Raw genomic sequence first — 17,368 nt, forward strand, 5'->3', positions numbered from 1 at the left:
CTTCCTTTATAACCTGACAGACACTCAGAAAGTGACATTCATCTGTCGATTTTATCATCAAGATGAAATATTGCCACCCATAAGTTTACCAGCGTAGGAATCGGTACATTTTCATTGCTCAGATGGAGCTATTGTGTACGTGCTTCATTACGATTGGTTGACATCCCCGATAAAGGGTTATCTCCCTCCACATCGGTTGTCTTACTTTGTTTGGTGGGATAAAGGCGACCTAGATTCTTTCATAAACTCTATTGTTATGGAATTGGGACAATGAAATATCTTATCGCCTATCCTATTGTGGCCATTTACCAACTGAGAGCTGTTTAACACAGAAATATATTCAGCTGAGGTTTTTAATGTATCCGACCCTTTCAAAAGAGCTTTCTTGTCCGTAAGTATGGTTTGGATTAACATTTGACGGAAAGCAAGAAGTGAGGCATGGCATCCACGTACAAAACAATTGTGTAGCAACTCAGCAAATTTACAGAAAAGTCATCACTAAATATTTCGTGAACATGTATTAGTGATCTGAATATTCCTGAGAATCATTTTGGTATATCCTTATGTTCAAAGTGCACGCTAATGGAACTCATAAGAATTATCACTCCCCTGGATCATTCAACAGGTCAAGTCTTATTTGTGAAACTATCTCAACTAAACAAATAACTAACCTTGCAGACAAAGCGGTACACGAGCAGGACTTACTGGATTAAATCTACAACAATGTAAACTTGCTTTAAACGCTCGATGTCATTGCCATCGGAACAAAAAGACTCGACGCAAGACACATACTCACTGATACATTCTAAGGCAGGAATTGCAGGATTGGCTTGCGTGTTATAGGTGTTTCTGTGTGATTGTGACGAGGCTTTCAATTTTAGCACGGTATGTTACACACAGAAACAGACACGCACACGGATACACACACGCGCACCCCCACACGTGAAAGGACGCCCGCATATAATGACTCAAACAGACGTACACAAACAATCGTACAGAAGACACATGATAAAATGAAATCCCACTTCCCACACAATAAATGGTATTCCGCCTCACATGAGAGGTAGCAGTTTGAACTGCCGCTAGAAAAAAGTCCTAACATTAAGGTCAATAGTATACTGACCAAAGATGGTCGAGCTGAGCATGTGAGTAACAGTGAGTTTGATGGAGAGAGCATTAACGATGAATGGGTTGTTCAAACCAGTAATTAGCCTGGCCAGCGACGACTGATTCTTCTCTCCAAGGCTGAAGCATCATCAACAAGACATCGAGATATTCTCTCTTGTCTCTTTATCACATCTGGTTCACACTTTCCCACCTCCCACTCAAGTAAAATGAAATGACAGATTCTTTTGTATCCCGTTAAAACAACCGAAACATTGAACATCTTGAAATGTTGACATATTTTTCCCTCGCAGGCCAAGACTAAATATTCAGGGCTCCGAATGAGTAAATTTCTCTTCTCACGCTGTAGATTTAGCAGTTGGTGAATGAATGCACATTTGTGGCGCATAGAGGTATGCAACTTGACGGGTTATATGCTGCTGCTTTGTGTATTAATGATCAATGGATTGTATCAGGAACTTGCTTTCGTATTTCACGCAAATTTGTAAGGGTCCAGACACTTTATAGGAAGGATATCACTTAATATTTTCTGAAAACCAAGGACATATGGTCGGATGTGCATTCGAGAATAGTATTCTTTCTTAGTAAATATCCCTTTTGGCTGTTCTACACCGAGTTCAAGTTCCAGGAGATCAATAATTGTGTTCGTTTATTGATTCCCTTTATTCCATAGATACAGTTCCCACATATTCACGTCTAGTTTACACTCTGGGTCATTTCAATTGCCAATATAAACGATTAACAATACCGGCGTTTGCACCAGCAAAAAGACTGTCTGACTTCAAGAACTGCAACCGTAGATCGTCCCAGGGCTTCCCCTAGGGCATACCAAATCTGCATTGTCCCATCGGGTCTCTCTCGGCCTGTAAGATGACGAGTGGGATACCTTACATAGTCTACAACGAGGATACACAGGTTAGTCGTTTAAGGGGCGTCCTTCAACCATGCCTAAAATCGAAGGTTTGAACCCCGGTTAGCGTTTATCGTGTGTGTAGGTTTTGCAACACTATATGCTTTCGTTAGTTTCACCAAAGCGGTTTAAGACCTGTGAGTGAAAATTTGTTCAATATAAATCTCGCTCCCTCACTCCCACACATCCTCACTCACTTGCGCATGCTCATATTTGAACTCATTCAGAAATACACTAATGCTCGCACGCACATAAAAAAGTAGCCTATAAGCAAGAATTGGTATGTCAAATTCACCACATGTCAAAAAAATCCTCAAATCAATATTTAAAATTAAAAACAAGACAACTGAGAACAGAAACAAACATTTGACTTAAATATCTCATCTAGGTCAAGGCCTTCTCCTACTGTTTCTATGGCTACCAAAATAAGATTTCCAAATTAGACATGGCGTAAAAAGTAATATCTATATTAAAGTCCACCAACATAAAAAGTCAGTAATAATTGCTTATTGATCAACAAAGAGTTTGCTCATTCATTTAGCTGCTGGATTCCTGTTATGGACCAAATAAAGGACTGCGTTCAAGAAATTCCATTACGTTGATGTAGTGCTTTCGGAAAAATAATTTAATTTCATAATTAAGATTTTGTAATCATCCAATTTTCCTCGTTGATGAGGTAGCATTTGGTTCTCGGTCATCAGTATAGTGCATCTCTGTTCCAACAAGGTTAAGATTCCGAAACTAACTACTGACACATCTCTAAGAAAATTGATTGAACCATAATGCGCATAGTGGTTCTATGACAGGTGATTCTATGTTTATGTGTATGAGTCATCTGTTATCGAAGGGAAGGGGGAAATTCAACTGAGACCTCCGTGAGCACTCCTTGGTACAACAGGTTTCTGATAACCTCGTTGAGCATATTTGAGTCGACTTTGAGTTTTGCTGCTTCAGCTTTCATTACATGCAATCCGCCATGATAAAGGTCACTTGGTCACTCACTCACTCACTCACTCACTCACTCACTCACTTACTCACTCGCCTTCATAGGAACTATTCAAGAGTCTTCAAAACGTCACAAGGTAATTTTTTAAAACGTCTAGCAATCTTTCACAAAAGCATTAAATAATTACTTTACTGAAGAGTTTAATGATTTACTAAAACAAATCAATCATATGTCTGTGTTTGGTAAACAATGTTTCTGTGACCTACAAATGTCGTCTCTTCAACACAATTCGTGTTCCATCATAAATATTTACCCAATGATATCATCTTCTTTGCGTAAATGAGAAAACACGCCTAAATGAAGTTTCCATTATTTTACCAGACGGTTGTGTTGTGTGCTTTGTTTCTCGTCCGTGCGATGTAACATTTTTACGTCTATACGCCAATCAGTGATTCAGTTGTCTTTCAAATTTCAAATATTATATAAGAAATCAAAAGCTAATCTAAATATAAGTAAAAGGGACGCCCCCAGACATTCAATAACCAGTCCATTCAAAGATGGGATTTTATGGCTGGTGAAACTGCATGTTTTGGTAAATAGTTTTTGTTGACAATCGTGAGTTTGGGCAATATTATCATTGTTAAAGATTCAATGTGTTCCTTGTATAGGTCTCATGACCAAACATACTTCCATGTGATCCATTTGTGTATGCGTTTTTCAGTAGCTGCGTTCTTGCGTGCGTGCGTGTGTGCGTGGCTAAAATTGCATTAGAACGAGCGCAGTAAGCTGGATCCTGTTCGTTAATTCAACGAGAGATGGAGAAGTGGGGTTGGAAAATGGGGAGGGACAACCATTGTTTACAGTTTGATGGCAGTGTTAAGAATAGTCCTGCATTCAGTTGCAATCGATGGTGCAAGACATAGACTCTCTCTGTGTACCTGTGTCACTGCGTCAAAGCGTGATTTGAACATCCACTGGCGAGCAGTGAAACAAGTTTCCTGAAACTTCATGATGTAATGACACTCTGTCGATATGATCAGTCAGTGTCGAAACAATCCAGAGAAGATGTTCCTTGTTTTAACAGCTCCGTTGATTATGGTTATACTGTCTTAGCTGAATCAAATATTTATTTGGGCGCCATAACAAATTTGCCTACCATCCTCGAAAACGAAGGGCCACCCATTGCTCTTGTGAACGTAGAATGTCATTTCTCTGAAACATTTCCAGCAGCCTCAGAGCATCATTACCCACTATGCTATTATATGTGTCATTCTTCAGAGTTATTACCGACAGCCTCTCTCTTCAACATGCTATCTCAGAAAGCCACGATGGACTCCTGCTCAGTATGTGTGCACAATCCCTCAACATACAGGTTCAATTCCTTCAGAATCTGACAGATATTTCGAAAATGACATTCGTCTGTCGATTTTGCCACAAATAAGGACACCAGTGTAACAATTACTCAGATGGAAATATATTCATTTCGAGCTTCATTTCGATTGGATGACACGACTGAAAATAGGTTATCCCCCTTTACATCGATTCTCTTTCTTTGTTTGGTGTGATAAAGGCGACCATGATGTGGCATGTGTTAATAATGCTGATGGTATGGAATTGGTATATTGAAATGTCTTATTACCATAAGAATGCGTTCATTTACTGCCTGTGTGCTATTTCATGGAAGGATGTTACTCAGGTGGATTAAGTATAAAATAGAACGGACATACACACCTCGAAATAATCTTCTGTTTAGTTTGTACGATAATTGTATGTATGATTATCTTCCTACGCAGTGAATATCATGGAATACTGCTAACCTGTTCACTCCTAAACTATATGTATGGTTATTGTCTTCCTACGCAGTAAATATCATAGGAAACTACTAACCTGTTCACTCCTAGACTATATGTATGGTTATTGTCTTCCTACGCAGTGAATATCATAGGAAACTACTAACCTGTTCACTCCTAGACTATATGTATGGTTATTGTCTTCCTACGCAGTGAATATCATAGGAAACTACTAACCTGTTCACTCCTAACCTATATGCATGGTTACTGTCTTCCTACGCAGTGAATATCATAGGAAACTACTAACCTGTTCACTCCTAACCTATATGCATGGTTACTGTCTTCCTACGCAGTGAATATCATAGGAAACTACTAACCTGTGCACTATTTTGAGTTCGAGTAACACATTGTGAAACAGCATTAGATTAGTTTATTCATTTGTTTCCGTATTTTAATAGATACAGTCCCAATATGTTCCACTCTAGATTAAATAGGTCAACATTTTCTTCTATTTTAGCCAATTTCATCGATTTTACACAATTATGGATGTCAGCGTTTGCTGCAGCAAAAGGATGTCTGGTTTGATAATTTGTATCCGTTGATCTGGTTTTATATGACAGGGCTTCCACTCGGTTTTACAAAAACTGAATTCTGCAGTCTAATTGTCTTTGTACAAGGACGAGTGTGATATTTTACATTGCAGACAATCAAGTTAGTGATTGAGTGTGTTTGGTTATACGCTGCTTTTAGCCATATTCCAGAAATTTCACGGCGGTGAACACCAGAAATGGACTTCACACACTGTCCCCCTGTGGTGAATCGAACCCGGGTCTCCAGCGTGACGCGCGAACTCTTTAATCCCAAGGCTACCCCACCATCCCTACAGACAATCAAGATATTCAATACGTTAACAGCATTCCGTTTTTTGGGCGTGCCTAAAACCAGCGGTAATGGTTCCGGTTATTTCTAAGTTTATCAGCACCACACATGTCCTTAGTTTCCCCAAAGTGGCCAAGACCCCCATCACATGCGTAGATCCCCATCAGCGTAAAACAACATTCACTTACGCACCTGTTCACTCAATCATTCACTGTATGTAAGACTGACTGACTGTGTTTGGTTTTACGCAGCTTTTAGCAATATTCCAGCAACACCACGGCGGGGGACACCAGAAATGGGCTTCACACATTGTTCCCATGTGGGGATTCGAACCCAGGTCTTCGACGTGACGAGCCAACGCTTTAACAACTAGGCTACCCCACCGGCCCCTGTATGTAAGAAGAAAGGCTGACTTTACTGTAATTCAGATTATCAAGATAGTTCATGTATCTTTTAGTAAAAGTTGTATGAGGCAATTTCATTGTATGTCTATTTGTGAGGAGTCAGTTAATCAAACTTAAATCCTAAAAACACAAAGTGACACAGATTGCAGCTTGTTACCGCTTCGTATGCCAGAGGCACACACATCACGCATGTTCCAAGATACACCTTTCCTTCCATTGAAACCAAACCAATGTAAATCATAACAAACAAAACATCCGAAAATCACATCGTTAGTGCCTGTACATGTTAACGAATACTAAACTTTTGTCATTTCCCTCACCACACGTCCCTAAAATTACGTAAATCAGGTTAATTAAATATAAATTGAAAAAACTTAGAGCGAAATGAGCATTAAAGTGAAACATATTCTGGAAGTCGTCCAGGATCATTGAGGTAAGTCAGTTCAGCTGCTAGATCCAGCTATTGACCAACTAGGGCCGCATTCTATAAATTCCATTTTGCTGATATAATGCTTTCAGGAATATAATTTATTTTACTTTTAAGACTTCGTAATCATGCAATCCTTCTCGTTGATGAGGTTCATAAAGTTTAGTTCTCGGTCATCAACACAATGTATATGTAAATGTTTGAATGGCATTTTAGAAGATGCTATTTTATGAACATAGAGAATTTTCTGGGTTTCATCTTCTTTTTATTGTATGGTACAACGTTTCAGGGCTTGTTCTGGCCCCATCATCAGGTAGAACTAGACAACATTGAACTGTTAGTTCTACCTGATGTTCTGGCCCCATCATCAGGTAGAACTAGAGAACAGGGAACTGTTAGTTCTACCCAATGATGGGGCCAGAACAAGCCCTGAAACGCTGTACCATTCAATAAAAAGAAGATGAAACCTACAAAATTCTCTATGTTCAACAATGCATATCTGTCGCATCAGGGCCAGGTTACTGAAAATAACTACTGACATAATATGAAGCCCTTTCATAATACACATAGTGGTTCCATCACAGCGGACTCGATGTTTATCAGACACGAGAGGCACGAGAGGGCAACGGGAAATTCAGCTTAAAGCACTTTGGCCATTTCTTTGCACAACTGGTTTCCAATAACCTATGTTGTCGTCCTGCCACTGAGCAGTTGTTCACCTCATTGGAGAAACAAACAAGGGGGGTTCTACAAAGTGTTATTTCATTTCAATCACACAAGATCAAGCATTAATTGAATGGATTCCAATCAATATTTATGTATTTATTCAATCTCTGTTTGTAAATTAAGTCTGCTACGATAATATCAAATTCTGTGTTTCAAAACAGTTTTTTAACCTTTTTCATGCCAATGTTCCCATATTGGAACATGTCATAAAAGGCTTTGTAACTTTTTTATGCGTGAAGATAAATTAATGCTTTTGGGCCATATGGATCTTAAGATAATTGTCAATGTTCTATCATGTCAAAATCATACTTTTATTTTATTTTTTGAAAGAATTGACCAGGGTCCAGGGTTTTCAACCGAAAACGTTCTGTAAAAAAATGTACAAATACAATTGCATTATTTTAAAACTTTTTTTTCACATTTCCTTACAAACAAATAATGTAGGTATAAAATGGCAAAAGAAATTTTATCATGGGAGCAGGAATAAAGGTCAAGATATTCACATTAACTACATTAGTAGATAAGAAAAACAACCAATTATCTGATCAATTCTTATATTCGAGGGGCGGTGGGGTAGCGTAGTGGTTAAAGCGTTGGCTCGTCACGCCGAAGACCCGGGTTCGATTCCTCACATGGGCACAATGTGTGAAACCCATTTCTGGTGTCTCCCGCCGTGATATTGCTCGAATATTGCTAAAAGCGGCGTAAAACTAAACTCAGTCAGTCAGTCTTATATTCGAATGATATATCTTCCTTCTTGATAAAACCAATGAATTTATTTATGTTATGTGATTGGCAAAATTCACGAAAAACATGCTAAATATGCGGATATCGGCTTTGAAATGTCTCGCTTGCATCCCAAGTATACTGTCATCAGCCTCCCCATTATTCTCGGTGCTCTTGGTTTGGTACCTCCTGATCTCCTGGCGCAGATTAGGAGAATGCCCGGGTTCTCAACCGGGAGCGGGGAGTCTACATATTCTCCAGAAGTCCCATTCGCTGTCTGGGCTGCATGTAGAATGGTCAAGGGCCCTGTGCTGATGATGAACCTTACCAGCCTGACTGTGCCAGGATCACCAGAACCCTCTTTGCTACATACTATTTTTAATCTTAAAAATATAATAATAATTTCTATAGCGCCTAACTTCCTCCATCCATACAGGTTGCTCAGGGGTAATTTGTACAGGAGATATAAGAAAACGTCATTCAGAATAGCTAGTCAAAGGCTTGCGTGAAGAGGTGTGTCTTCAACAAAGTCTTAAATGAGGTTTGTAAGAGACAAGAGGTGGATCGTTCCACAGTAGAGGAGCTGAGGCAGAGAAAGCTCTATCACCGATTGATGATTTCATGATTGGGACTGATAGGCGAAGATGGTCGACAGAACGGGTTGGTTGGTATATCCTGACAAGGCTTCTGAGATAGTGACACGATGATTGATCATAGACACAGTTTTGGGCTAGAAAAAATATCTTGTACTGAATCATGAAATTCATTGGAGGGCCTTCAGGATAGGTGTTATATGCTCAGTTTGCGGCGTGCGCGTTGCAACTCTTGCTGCTGCATTGTGGATTTTGCTGTAACTTTGTGATCAGGGATAAAGGAATGTGGAAGAAGAGGGAGTTACAATAATCCAGTCGTGATGTGATGAGAGTCTGCATAAGAAGTTTTGTCGTTTCATGGTCAAGACGATGGCGGATTTTACTGATGTTGTGAATGTGGAAGAAGCAAATTTTGCCTAAGTTCTTGACTTTTTCAAGGGAGATGCTGGATTGAAATATGATTTCAAGATTTCTTGCAGATGGAGTGGTTCCGACATTGCTGTAGCCAATGTTAAGCAACAGATCTGCAGGCACTTTCAAAGAATTCTGTTTAGAAGCAAGTAGTAGAAATTCCGTTTTACTGTCATTTAATTTGAGAAAATTCACAGTCATCCATGATCTAACCTTGCTCACACAAACTTCAATTTGACTGATTCCAGTAGGCGGATTCAGATGCTTTATCGATAAGTGGATCTGATTGTTGTCAGCATAGACATCAAACATCAAAATGTGTTTCCTGATTATATATGCTGAAAAGCAAAGGCCACAGAACTGAACCCAGCGGAACACCAACGTTAACTGCTGTCGGAAGTGAGGTATTGTCGGATTGTAAGCAATCTTGACAACCTGTCCTGGCGGACAGATAGGATTTGATCCAAGAAAGAGCCCTTCCTGTAACACTGAGTGTTGAGGCAGTAGATCTTGAGTGTCTATACGCTGCTTTAGCGTTGGATATAACCTGTATTATTTCTTCCGGATAGGTTAAGAAGAGTTCAGACAAACATGTACTACTGAAACATTACTCATTGAAAACCTGATTCTGCAGAGACCGTCTAATGTCATATTCTTGGCGTATATCCCATATCTTAGCGTATATCCCATATCTTGGCGTATATCCCATATCTTGGCGTGGAAAAAACGGCAAATCTGTTGGCTAGAGTACAATTTGTATCCCGCTCCAAGAGGCTGTTCAACAAGGACGAATGACAACAGAACTAGGCTTCAGGGGAGCATGCTTATCCAATATTCGTGATAAGCCAGTAGTTAACACATCAGTCTCATCATCAACTCCACAAGAATCAGAGAGTGACTGCAGCAGCTCAGAAGATTCAATGTCATTTGAAAACTGTCTAATATCTATATCTCAAGTCTTCCTGTAGCTAATTTCTTTTCTCAATTGCTTAGGTTTAGTACGTTTGACAAAACACTGATTAAGTGAATGATCAGATATCTGTTTGTCACTAACATCAACGACATCCGAAATATCACAACTATCCTTGGTTATGACTTGTTCTAGTGAATGACCTCATCGATGAGTTGGACCAGACACGTGCTGTAGGAGACTGAAAGATATGTCACAGAAGGATTTAGCAAAGGAGTCAGACAGAGCATCAACATGGATATTGAAATCCCATATCAGAGTGAGTGAGTGAGTATGGTTTTACGCCATGTTTAGCAACATTCCAGCAATATCACGGCGGGGGACACCAAAAATGGGTTTCACACATTGTACCCATGTGGGGAATCGAACCCGGGTGTTCGGCGCGACGAGCCAACGCTTTAACCATTAGGCTGCCCCTGCGCGCGAAAAAAACCCTATTAGAACTAGATGACCTGGTTCAAGGGCAGTTTTGACAAGGCTGAAGTAACATTCAGGAACACTTGCCACGTGATTTTGGTCGCTGAAATGTTGGGAAGAAAACCCATTCCAGCTGCGTTATAAACTCATCATCGTAATTTATGTGATCGTTTAACAACCATTCGCTGAATATTCCTGCATCATCGATTTATGTGTTAAAGAAAGTTTTGTTCACTTAATTTCAAAACAATCATAGATGTGTTACAAAAATATAGTTTTGTTTCGTTTTCACGATGATCCTGCCAATGTTCCCATGGGAACATACCTGTATCTCTGGAACCTTTCAAGATATCACTATGCAATTTCGGATTTTTCTAACACCATTATGAGTATCTCCTGTAAATTTGAAGTGTTTCTGACAATGGGATCCAGTACCGGTATGATAAAGGTTAATCAGGCATAATGTAAATTCTACCATGACTTAACTAAATCACATGAATTGTGATTGGTCGATTAACGTCATTCAGAGGTATATAACCACGTTATATACCTCTGATTTTCCAACTCAGTATTTATCTTTTTAAAGTCTTCATAACGCGGATATGGTAGAATTGACATAAACATACTGTGTTGGACAATCTGAGGTATATAACGAAATTATAATAGCTCTATTTTTTTAAATTTAAAACCACGCTACGCGTTCGTTTTTTAATCAAATATAGCGCTATTATATTTTCATTATATACCTCGGATTTTCCAACACTGTATGTTTATCTCCTAAGTATTTCAATGTGATAATAATGACAACGTGTCTGCTCTCTCTGGATAATATTGCATTAATATACCATAACAGATAACCTTTAACATGGAAAGATAACAATATATGGATGAACAACTTCTTTATTGCAATAAGAGCGACGTTTCGGTGAAGGTTCTAACACCGTTATCAAACAAATGATGGTGTTAGAACCTACACGGAAACGTCCTTCATCCATACATTGTTTTCCTTGAAGTTCCTTACTGCTCCACCTTCTACATGCCTCTCAAAGACGTTACACTGTAACATGTAAGTAGACCTATAATACAGACGTTTCATAAGTAGAAGAAAACTAACTAGGCATACAGTCTGAAGAGGCTAAACTATCAACATGCAAACATAGAACTGGTGGTAAGCACATTTTACCAAATTCTTCTGTTAGCCTGCAAAGGAATAAAACAAGGAGACCAAAGATTTGATGGTTTTTTCGAGAAGTGTGGGGTTTCAGTAATATACCAAAAACGTTTGAAACTGTGACTGTAAGATAATATTGAATGGTTGCTCCCAACAGGGATGATGCCAGAAAGTATAGCCAAAGGTAAAAGGATTAGCAGAATCACACAAAAATTCACGAGAGATTGTTATAATTAACTCTAAGATAGAATCAGTTGTTGGCCGAAGATTAAAACCATGACAATAACAGAGAGATACGTCCTTTCAACCATTCGTTGAAATAATATTGCATGTCTAAACAAATTTGGGGAATTAATGGTTGGGGAAACTGCATGTTCTTTTAAACACAGGATTCGTTTGATTGACAATCGTGAGTTTGGGCAATTTTGTCATGGATGGGGGGTGGGGGGTTGTGAAAGGGAAAAGCAATTTCCGGATACTATCCAGTGATCAATCAATAAACCGGTGCAGCAGCAAACAAGCCCCCACCTTAAGCATTTTGAGGCGCATGTCTTGCAGTGTTGGAAATGTATGCTGACATTGTACCTGTACTTTCAGGTTTTGCCCAGTTTGACATACACCTGCACATATCGATGTACCACAAATACACATTTATTGACAAACAACTTAATCTTAAGTGTGAGCAGAACGATATCTTACTTATTCAGAGACCTGAATATTTGGTCTTAGCTTGCTAAGGTAAAAACATGTCAACATTTGTCAAGATGTTCAATGTTTTAGCTGTTTTAATGGGATGCAAAAGAATCGGTCATTTCATTTTACTAGAATGGAAGGTGGGACAGTGTGAACCAGATGTGACTGAGAGACAAGAGAGAATATCTCGATGTCTTGTTGATGATGCTTCGGCCTCGGAGAGAAGAATCAGTCGTCGCTGGCCAGGCTAATTATTGGTTTGAACAACCCATTCATCGTAAATGCTCTCTCCATCAAACTCACTGTCACCCACATGCTCCGCTCGACCATCTTTCGTCGGTATACTCTTGGATTTAACATTGGTGTTTTTACCCTCGACAGTACAAGCTGCTACCTCGCCTGTGAACCATGATATTGAATGACAGTGATCTTCATTTTGTCAAATATTTGTGTTCTAAAATGGTTGTAGATGATCTGTCGCTTCTACAAGAGATGAATGAGTTATCATTGAGATAACTCTTGAACAAAGGAATCGGATCCAAACTTCTGCATGACATATGATTTCGTTATTAAAAGATTTCTCAAACCCTCTGTGTGTTTGTGTGTTTGATTGTGTATACATGCGGGGGATGATGGGTACTACAATTGAAAACATTCAGTAACGTGAAAAACGCTAATGTAACACCCGCCTTAAATTGTATGAATGGTATGTCTGTGGGTTGTTGGGTTTTTTTTTGTTTTCTTTTTTTGTGGGTTTTTTTTGGGGGGAGTGGGGCTTTTTTGTTTGTTTTATTTTGGCTTTCTTTTTGGTTTGGTTTGTTGATATACTTTTCCAATACGTCTTAATATGAAATCTTCGTACACAATCATTCAGTAACGTTTAAACCGCTAATGTAACACCCGCCTTAAATTGTATGAATGGTATGTCTGTGGGTTGTTGGGGTTTTTGTTTGTTTTTGTTTTTTTTTTGTTGTTGTTTTTTTGGGGAGTGGGGCTTTTGTTTGTTTTATTTTGGCTTTCTTTTTTATTTGGTTTGTTGATATACTTTTCCAATACGTCTTAATATTTGTCTCCCTCTGAGTTTTAGTGTGAGAAGCTGCATGGTTTCGTGCGTTAGTGCTTTGAGTTGCTTTGAGTCATTAAGAGCGATTGCAGTGAGCTTGCATCCACTCTTTTACTCATGTCGGAATGGGGAATAGGATGGGGAGGCCAAGATACAGATATATTCGTTATAAATATTCTAGTTTAATGCCACGTGCTAAGAATACCCCACAAACGATAGTGTTGCCTTCAGTTGCATATGATGTCCTGGTATAATAGTCAGTGATGGATGACACACGCCATGTGTGTATATTTGATATTTGCTCTGTGTGTGAGTCCGTGGATAAGTACCTGCATCAGAGTCTGCATTACATTGGAGATGAGTGCAATAAATTCCGTAATACTTTATCATGGGGTAATGTGTACAGGTTGTACAATTTTCTCTGTTTCAATGGTCACTCGGATCACGGTAGCGCTGTCAAATATGCATTGGAAGTTACGGAATTTTTAGCCACAAAACTCGAAAACGAAGAGTTGCTCTTATGAAATAAATATGCAAGTTGACTGAAACTCTGAATCATCGCCAGCAGCCTGACAGCATCGTTATCTTCTATGCCATTAAATATGTCGTTCTTCTGATGCATTACCAACAGCCTCTGTCATTCAACACGCTATCTCGGAGAGGCACGATCGACTCCTGCTCAATGTTTGTGCACAATCCCTCAACATACAGGTTCGTTTCCTATATGACCTGACAGACATTACGAAAATGGCATTCGTCTGTCGATTTTATCCCCAATATGAAATATTGCCACCGATAAGGACACCAGCGAAAGAATCGGTACATTTTCATTGCGGAGATGGAACCATTTTGTACCTGCTTCATTTCCATTGGATAAAGGGTTCACACACACACACACACACACACACACACACACACACACACACACACACACACACACACACACACACACACACACACACACACACACACACACACACACACACACACACACACTTCACATCCTCCTTTGTTGAGTGTGATAAAGGCAACCAAGGTGGTATTGCAGCACATGTTAATATGTTGTCAAATTGGGATAATGAAATGTCTTCTTACTATTAGCTCAAACATTGCGGTCATTACTGACTGAATACTATTTCATGCAAGAATGGTTTTCAGGTTCGTTTGGTTTAAATGAAACCAAACTACCAAACTACACACACCCTCGCAATAGTCTTTCTGTTTCGTTTGTACTATTGCTATGTTTTGCATATATTTTTGTCTTCTTACCTAGTGAGTATCTGGAAACTGCTTTCCTGTTCACTCTTTTGAGTTCGCGTGACACATTGCAAAAAAACATTAATTTCGTTTTGTTTGATTGGCATTTTAGGAGTTCATGAATAAAAAGCAAGTTAAGGTACTGTATGGATGACAACTTCTTTTGTATATTATGATGCGACGTTTCCGTATAGGTTCTTATACCGTTGTCAAGCACGAGCGAAGCGCTTGACAACGGTATAAGAACCTATACCGAAATGTATATAAAAAAGTCGTCATCCCTAAAGTATGTTACCTTTTTTATTAATTTTGTTTATTTATTTATTTATTTCATTCAGCGTTTGCTGCAACAAAAACGTTGCTTCCTTGATTATTTGTATCCGTTGATTCTGGTCTGATGTGACACGGCTTCCACAGGGTTTTACCAAAACTGAATTCTGTAGTCTGATATTTTCTATACAATATACACTCTTCTCTAAATAGTCTTATATTTGGTTTGTGAGGTTGTACCTATATGTGTCAAATGTCTTATTATCTGTGCTAATCATTACTATTTAATATCAAGGCCATCCGTTGTTCTTACCGACCCTATAATTACGTTTATCTGCTTCTCGAATTGATTTGTGTCAAGCTTACTGACAAGGAATGATTGTGGCCCCAAAGGCCTGATGCCGCAATTTTTCTGCTCTGTTGTGTTCATTTAGTGAAAAAATATGTATTGCGGGTGAGGAGCTAACGTTGCTCTGAACAGTAGTTTGGTGTGTAAAATGATGGGTGTAAAAACAAACTGGTCGGTTTGCAGGGGTGTGTCGTTGAGGTCGACAAGTTCTAGACAATGGGCAGTCAATGTTTTTACAAAGGTACGGTTAATGCTAAAATGTTCACTTACGGGACTACGCCAATATAACCGTGGGAAGAAAGCCTTAATAATAAGTGTCCAGCACATGTAAATCACAAGTGTGAATTCAGGCCTTTGTGATTCGTAAGTCATCATATTTCTTTTTCTGAACATTGTTCTGTTCGAGTAACACGTTGCAGAACATCATTAGTTTTATGTGTCAATCATTTCCGTGTTTTCATAGATACTGTCCCGACATATTCCAGTTTACATTACACGGATTTATTTTTCATTTTTAGGAAATCCAAACGGATTTGAAACGATTAAGATTAACAGCGTTTACAGCAGCTTAAAGATGTCTGTCTTGTTTGTATATTCTGGTCTGTTGCGACAGGGCTTCCACTTGGTTTTATAAAATATGAATTCTGCAGTCTGAATATCGCTGTTAGAGGGACAGTTTACATTGCACACAATGAAGATATTCCATATATTAACAGCATTCCGTTTCTTTGGCGTCACTAAAACCCATGGTCATGGTTCCAATTGTGTCTAGGTTTGTCAGCACGACAACTGTCCACGTTTGGTACACCAATGTGGTAAGAACCGGCATCACATGCACAGATAAACTGACGCAGTATACAACATTCACTCACGCATTCATCTCACTTTCACACGTACGCACTTGTTCACTCATTCATTCAGTTGTTATGGCTTTGTTACGACGCGGTCTGTAAACAATCGAGTCTGGAACAGACAATCCTGTCATTGACACCATTAGATGACAGAGCACGTGTTATAAAATTTAAGACCAATGGCTGGAGCTGTTAGAATATTGCTTGACATGAAAAAAAAGTTGAAATGTTCCCCTTTGTCATACAGTTCCGTGGAGAGTTTTGGGTAACTGAATCTGTATGCATAGATCTAAATATTAAAAAGTCAAGGCTGTCTCTGGTGGGTAAATCAGTAGAAGGGAATTGGCTATTTGATGGTTACTGGCGATATTACATCATCAATTTACCTGAAGCTTAAGTTAAACTTTTTGACCAAATTACCTTGTTTTGATTTTGCCAACCGGCGCAGAAATTCATATCCTTATGCATAAGGAAACTGATCCACAAGGAGGGGAATACAGTTAGTGCTCATTGATACCTGCTTCTTGTCTCACTGGTTTACACCCATATTTTACACAGATGTTATCAATGAGGAAGTCCAGCATCCAAACCAGTTCAAATTAGAGCAGATATAAAATATGCAACAAGCATAAACAGAGACACAATGTAACAGTACATCTGAACGAATTATAATATAATGACGTATTTTCAATTCTAAAAAACAGACTTTTTAAATCTTAATTACCACAACTGAAATCGAAACAACCACTAGACTGAATACTCCTTCTTGAGGTCAAGGATCGCTCTTTATGTTTCTATGGCGATAAAAACATGATAACCCACTTAGCTTTGGCGTAAAAACTCACCAATATAGACAGTCACTAGAAATGCGCTTGTTAATCAAGAAAGAGTTTGTTAATTAGGGTGCTGGTTTCCTGCTGTGGGACCCGAAATGATCCGGGGTAGAATAGGTCTTCAGCAACCCATGCTTGCCACAAAAGGCGACTATGCTTGTCGGAAGAGGCGAAAAAAATGTCATCGGTTCCCAGTTCCGCAGATTGATGCTCATGCTGTTATTCACTGGATTGTCTGGTCCAGACGCGATTATTTACAGACCGCCTCCATATAGCTGGAATATTGCTGAGTGCGGCGTAAAACTAAACTCACTCTCTCCTGCTGTGGACAAACTAAAGGGACGCATTCTAGAAATGTCATTACGTTGATCTTTCTGTAATATATTTTAATTTCATGATTAAGTTTGTGTAATTCTCCAGCTTTCCTCCTTGTAGAGGTTGGTAACTTTTAGTTCTCAGTCATCAGCACTGTGCATCTCTGCTTCATCAATGTTAAGACACCGAAAAAACTGAAATAGCTCAAAGCCCATTGTTAAGAGCATAATGCACATGGTGGT

The sequence above is a fragment of the Haliotis rubra genome, unplaced genomic scaffold, assembly GCF_003918875.1.
Source record: "Haliotis rubra isolate DU_JTF1 unplaced genomic scaffold, ASM391887v1 Scf485, whole genome shotgun sequence".
In the NCBI taxonomy this organism is placed as follows: domain Eukaryota; kingdom Metazoa; phylum Mollusca; class Gastropoda; order Lepetellida; family Haliotidae; genus Haliotis; species Haliotis rubra.